The sequence below is a fragment of the Meriones unguiculatus genome, chromosome 1 (genome assembly GCF_030254825.1).
Source record: "Meriones unguiculatus strain TT.TT164.6M chromosome 1, Bangor_MerUng_6.1, whole genome shotgun sequence".
Taxonomy (NCBI): Eukaryota; Metazoa; Chordata; class Mammalia; order Rodentia; family Muridae; genus Meriones; species Meriones unguiculatus.
The window spans coordinates 6,780,789-6,786,962 of record NC_083349.1 but is presented as its reverse complement, the minus strand read 5'-3'; the positions used below and the strand labels follow the sequence as shown (position 1 = coordinate 6,786,962).

Below are 6,174 nucleotides of genomic sequence, written 5' to 3'. Positions count from 1 at the left end.
GATCACTCAGGGTAGAAAGCACTTGCTGGCCTTCCAGAGAATCAGAGTGCACACACAGATGCTGGCCCCCTTAAGAGGAAGAAGAGAAAGAAGAGGAGGAGAAAGGAGAGGGAGGAGGAGGAAGAGGAGGAAGAAAGGATCCATTGGCACACATTCAACCTTCCCTGTTCTTTATGTGACTTTTGTAAGTGAAAACACTGGGCAAGAGTAAATTCTGTTTTGATGAGAAGGACACAAGCTGCGGGGTTACATTTATTCTTAGTTAAAACTTGTGAGATGAATCTAGTCTGAAAGAAAGCCATGCCCTTACCATCCCAAGAAATTTACAGTCAACTGGGTCTTTATGCAGAGGCTAGCAATGCCCTAGTCTCATGTTTGAGCTGTGCTTGAAAATGAACCTCTCTCTCTTTCTCTCTTCCAGCCCAGCAAGATGCCCAAAGGAAAGAAGACCAAGCGGAAGGTGGTCCCTGCTTCTGCCTTTGTGAAGATATGTTAGGCCAAAAAGGTGGTGAATTCTCTGTTTGATTAAAAAAAAAAAAAAAAAAGCCTAAGGACTTCTGTAATTAGGCAGGACATCCAGTCCAAAGAGATCTTGCATGCTTCATCAAATGGCCCCGCTACATCAGGCTGCAGTGGCAAAGGGCCACCCTCTATGAGCAGTTCAAACTATCACATGCCATTAACCAGTTCCTCCAGGCCCTGGACTGGCAAACAGCTGTCTAGATGCTTAAGCTTGCCCACAAGTACAGGCCAGAGACAAAGCAGGAGAAGCAAAGGCTCTTCACCTGTGCTGAGAAGGAAGCTGCTGGCAAAGGGGACATCCCAACTAGGAGACCGCCTGTTCTTTGGGCAGGGATCAATACAGTCACCACCTTAGAGAGCAAGAAGGTTCAGCTGGTGGTGACTGCCCATGATGTAGACCCCATTGAGCTGGTGGTTTTTCTGCTGCCCTGTGTGGAAAGATGGGGTCCCTACTGCATCATCAAGGGAGAGGCCAGGCTGGGTGGCTGGCCCACAGGAAGACCTGCACCGCTGTCGCCTTCACACAGGTTAACTCGGAAGACAAGGGTGCTCTGGCCAAGCTGGTGAAGGCTATCAGGACCAGTTACAATGACAGATACGATGAGATACACCGCCACTGGGAAGGCCACGTCCTGGGCCCTAAATCTGTGGCTCGCATTGTCAAGCTGGAAAAGGCAAAGGCCAAAGAACTCGCCAGTAAACTGGTTAAATGTACACTGCTAAGTTTTCTGTACATAAATATAACTACAAAATTATCTTCCCCACAAAGAAAAGGAAAGAAGGAAGGAAGAAGGAAGCAAGGGAAGGAAGGAGAGAGGGAGGGAGGGAGAAAGAAAGAAGGAAGGAAAAAAGTGAAAGAAGAAAAAGCACTGGTTCTCAACCTGAGGGTTGTGACCCATTTGGTGGGGGTGGGGAGGTCAAACTACTCTTTCAAAGGGGTTGGCCTAAGACCATCAGAAAACACAGATATTTACATTATGATTCATAACAGTAGCAAAAGTATACTTACAAGATAGTAATAAAAATAATTTTATGTTGGGGGTCACCACACCATGAGAGGAACTGTATTAAAGGGTCACAGCATTAGGAGGGTTGAGAGGCACTGGTCTGAAGCAAGAGGCTGGTGGCTGGGGTGTTTATAAAGATCCAGTGTGAAGCTCTTTGTAGCCCAGACCTCGGAAGCCACCTGAGAAAACTCCGGAGTAATGTGGCATTGTTCCCAGCAGGGAACAGGAGAGAACATGACAGAGTGGAAATCATAGTCTCTTCCTAGCCTCTCCAGCCCTGTCTGGTGGTACATTGGAGCTACCTTGTACCAGCTTAGCAGAGATGACCTAAACTTTCAGGAGCTGCCTGGTAAACAGGCATTTTAAACTATGTTTCCTAAGAGTAAATGGATTATAGCAAAGCAATAGTCACACTCCCAAGACGCTGCTTTTATTATTTCCTGACTTTGCAGTGGCCCGTTCCTGAGGGCCTTTACACCGCGCAGTATTGCATCTGGAGGAAATACTAAATAACACTGCGCTGTTGTGACTCTCCACCCAAATCCATCTATAATGTCGTTTTAGTGGCTTGAAATCAGCCATGACAAAATGAGAGCCATTAAAGAAGTTAGTTGATAGTTTTCTGGACTGTAACTCGGCTTTAAAGTGCCTGCAAAGCATGCGCAAGGCCTGGGTTCCATCCCTCAGTATTGCAAACATTATATGTACAAAACATGCATGTACAAAACCCTACATTCAATCTCTGGTATTGGTGGGGGGGTGGGGGAGAATGCAGACGAAGCCAGGCTGTGATGAGTACTAAGAAGAAGATGGAAGACGGCTTGAGAGTTAACAGCGAGGGGGCTTTGCTTCAGGTGAGCTGGCAGGGAAAGGCTGGACCTGGCTAGAGAAGATGCCATACAAGAAGTAGTAGAGAAGGGAGCATTCCAGGTGATGTCGTCGATCTATTGTTGCCCTCACATGACAACAAGTAGCAGCTCAAAAACAGCACAAATGTGTCTGCTCAAAGATATATATAAAAATGTGGAGAGACAGAGAGTGTGAGTTAACCCAGAGTTAACATCTTAGGTGCTAGGTATATAACTCAATGGTAAAGCACATTCTCCTCCCCACCCCCGGCCCTCCCCATACCCCGAGACAGCGTTTCTCTGTGTAGCCCTGGCTATCCTGGACTCACTTTGTAGAGCAGGCTGGCCTTGAACTCACAGAGATCTGCCTGCCTCTGCCTCCCTGGGTGCTGGGATTACAGGCATGAGCCACCATACCCAGCTGGCAGAGCACTTTCTTAGCATGTACAAATGTCCTGAGTTCTAGATTATATCCCTGAACTGTAAATACAAGAAAAAAAAGAGAGTAAATGAGCAAAACAGGGAGAGAAAGAAATAAGCAGATGACACAAATCAAACTTCTCATCTCTTTTCACCAAAGGAATTTTTTTAAGCTAAGTTCTGATCCCAAGGCTCCCCTACTGGGCACAGTTTTGAAAAAGAGCATGGGGCTCTATTCCTTGAACATAGGGAAGTAGCTTGTAGAATGATGATAAGCTCAGGAAATATGTGAACCACAGTCAAGAAGAGATCTTCAGAGACAGGGGAAAACACGAAGCACCCAGATTCTCACTCTCACCTCAGAGGTTCAAAGCAAGTAGGTCTTGGAAGGGGCAGAAAGGTGAATTTGTTTTCCCATCAAGCTCCCAAGGGATGCTAATGTGTCCAATTCAGGGGCATCTCTCCGAGAGGTATTATTTGCACACAAGAAATGTAAAGATCTCGAGCTGTGGACGTGGCTCAGTTGATAGAATGCTGTTTTTAATTTTTATTTTTTTAATGATAATCACAGGTTATTAACTTTATATCCCAGCTATAGCCCCCTCCCTCATTCCCTCCCAATCCCACCCTCCCTCCCTCATCTTTTCCCTGTCCCTTTCCAAGTCCACTCCTAGGGGAGGTCCTCTTCCTCTTCCATCTGACCCTAGTTTATCAGGTCTCTTCAGGACTGGTTGCAAAGTCCTCCTCTGTGGCCTAGCAAGGCTGTTCCTCCCTCAGGGGCAGGGGGAGGTAAAGGAGCCAGTCGTTGAGTTCATGTCAGAAATAGTTCCTGTTCCCCTTACTAGGGAAACCCACTTGGATACTGAGCTACCACAGGCTACATCCGAGCAGGGGTTCTAGGTTATATCCATACATGCTCCTTGGTTGGAGAAACAGTCTCATAGAGGACCCCCGTGCCCTGATATATTTTGTCCTTGTGGAGCTCCTGTCCTCTCCCGGTCATATTAACTCCCCCTTTTATCATATGATTCCCTGCACTCTACGGAAGGTTTGGAGAAATGGCTCAGTGGCTAAGAGCACTGACTATTCTTCCAAAGGACCCGGGTTCAATTCCCAGCACCCACATGGCAGCTCACAACTGTCTCCATTTCCAAGGGATCTGGTACCTTCATGCTGATGCACATAAGATAGAGTGCTTATATACAATGCCCCAAGTCCTGTCTCCCTCCTCAGCACCACATAAGGCAGGCATGATGATCCCAGAGCTTAGGAGGTGGAGAACAGGAAAACAAAAGTTTAAGGCCATCTTCAGCTACATAGCAGTTCAGAGCCAGCCTGGGCTAAAGACTCTGTTTTTTTTATTTTTAAAGACAGAAAAAAAACCTAGAAATAGAAGAGCTTGGGGTAAGGGAATATTCTCTCATGATTTAGCCTAGGAGAGGTGTGAAAGTACGGGTGAGCTCCTGGAACTTTATGTATACTGCTGGACCCTGCCAACTGGTTCCAAGCTGATGAAAACTGACTCACTTTTGCGGGTCTCCCCAAGAACTTGAGACTTACAAGGGAAAGAAACAGACCAGATACCATCATGCCTAAGGTGCAATATTAAGAACAAAAAGCCTGGAAACACAACTCGTTAGTACAGGACCAGCCTAGCAGGCACTAGGCTCTGAGCTCCGTTGCCTGCACAGAGAAAGACAACGCAAAGCAAGAGGACCTCTGAAAGCCAGCATCCCCAGACAAGGTACGACCCAGCCAATGTAGGGGTGACATCAGGAGGCAACCCCCTCATGGGGTTGCTGTGGAAATGAAATCAGATGACATACGAGGCCAAGGGCCTGTCACACCGCTAGTGCCCAGTAAATCCTAGCTGCTAGTCATTCCCCTGCTGGTTATCCTCGAGTGTTGGAAGGACCCTGCCATTTGAGGTTGCAGTCCTTCCAGTCCAGATAGGCATTCAAAGCTTGGCACTAAATAGAGGACACCCTCTCCCCAGCAGGGCCTCCTACTCTCTGCCTGACCTCATCTGGAGAGTGTCTTTAGGCATATAAGCCCCTACCCATGTCTGATATATGGCCTTTGGTGAAGTTCCTTGCTAGCCCTCCTCTCCCTGCACCTATAGGATAATTAAGTACTGTGTTCCCGTTCATAAGATAGGAACGTGCTGGTTGATGCAAATCAAGCATCCCTGAAGTGCCTAGTTCTAAGCAATTACATACACCTATATGGGTTTTTCCATGGCAGCTTGTAGGGTCGGGGGGGAGCTCTTTTTTTTAGTTTAGTTTTGTTTTGTTTTGAGCCTTTCTAAAGCAAAATCAAATGTCTCTCTGTATCTCGCCCCATAACCCAGTGGATAGATGACCCAAAGTCTCCTTTGATCATACTCTGGAATCAGCTCTCAGACACTAAAAGAGAGCCACATGAAAACCCAAGGCCAGAAAAATAGCAAACCAAAACTATGTGTGATTTATAAGAAAAATGAGCCTCTCTTCCTAAAGTATAATGGAGAGCTTGGCCAGAGGCAGATCAGTGACCAAGAAGGATGGCCAAGCTCTGCCAGCCTAGAGCTGACCTATGCTTGCTCTGCCAGGACAAGCCAGCTGGTAGAAACGAAATCGTTATCTTTTTGGGAGCTGTCAATAGGAAGTGGGAAAGCAGCAAGAACCCTGGCATGCTTCCACACCACTCCCTCTCCAGCACTGTCAAGGCTGCTAGCGTGCATCGAGAGAGCAGAAAGCATGCCAGGGAGCGCTGGCACAAAGCATTGATTCTAAGCTATAGGGTTCTCTATTGAGTTAAGCCACTTAGAAGAATGGAGACATCACCAGCTGATTGCATAAATGGATTTCACAGGATCGCCTTGAAATTCATACTCTCCGTATAGATTTACTGGTTGCCCTTCAGAAAGGCTTTTTCCTCTAGGACATTTGGATCTACTGTCTGCACCACTTTTAAAATGTAAAGTTAGTTTTTTTACTATATTGGCTGTAAACCATAGGCGCCTAAAAATTGGAAGTTTGGACCCAAACCATGCCCAGCTTCTCATGCTGTAGCAGACTGGGCCTATGGGACTCAGCCTCTGGGTCAGAGGATTCTAGCTGCTACTGGAGCCAGCTGTGGACATGGGGGCACGGAAGAGGAACAGAAGCAAATGAAGACAGGCGATGGGAAGTGAGGAATCCCATAGAAGTCATCCCCCTTCCCATTCACAAGGAGGCAGCCACACCTTGGTGACCGAGCTGAGATCCTGCCATTCCTAGGAGACTCGGTGGTATGAAGACGGCCGGGGCTCCAGACCTTTGCCTCAAACCAGGACATGTCCTCAGATCCCCTGCCTCCGGAAGGTGCAAGCGTAAGGCACATCCACAGCTAGCTGA

General features: G+C 47.3%; 1 pseudogene; it reads left to right on the top strand.

Moving 5' to 3' along the window:
- Positions 1-608: 608 nt before the first annotated feature.
- LOC110546336 (large ribosomal subunit protein eL8-like) lies at positions 609-5,972 on the top strand (annotated as a pseudogene).
- The last annotated feature ends 202 nt before the right edge of the window (positions 5,973-6,174 follow it).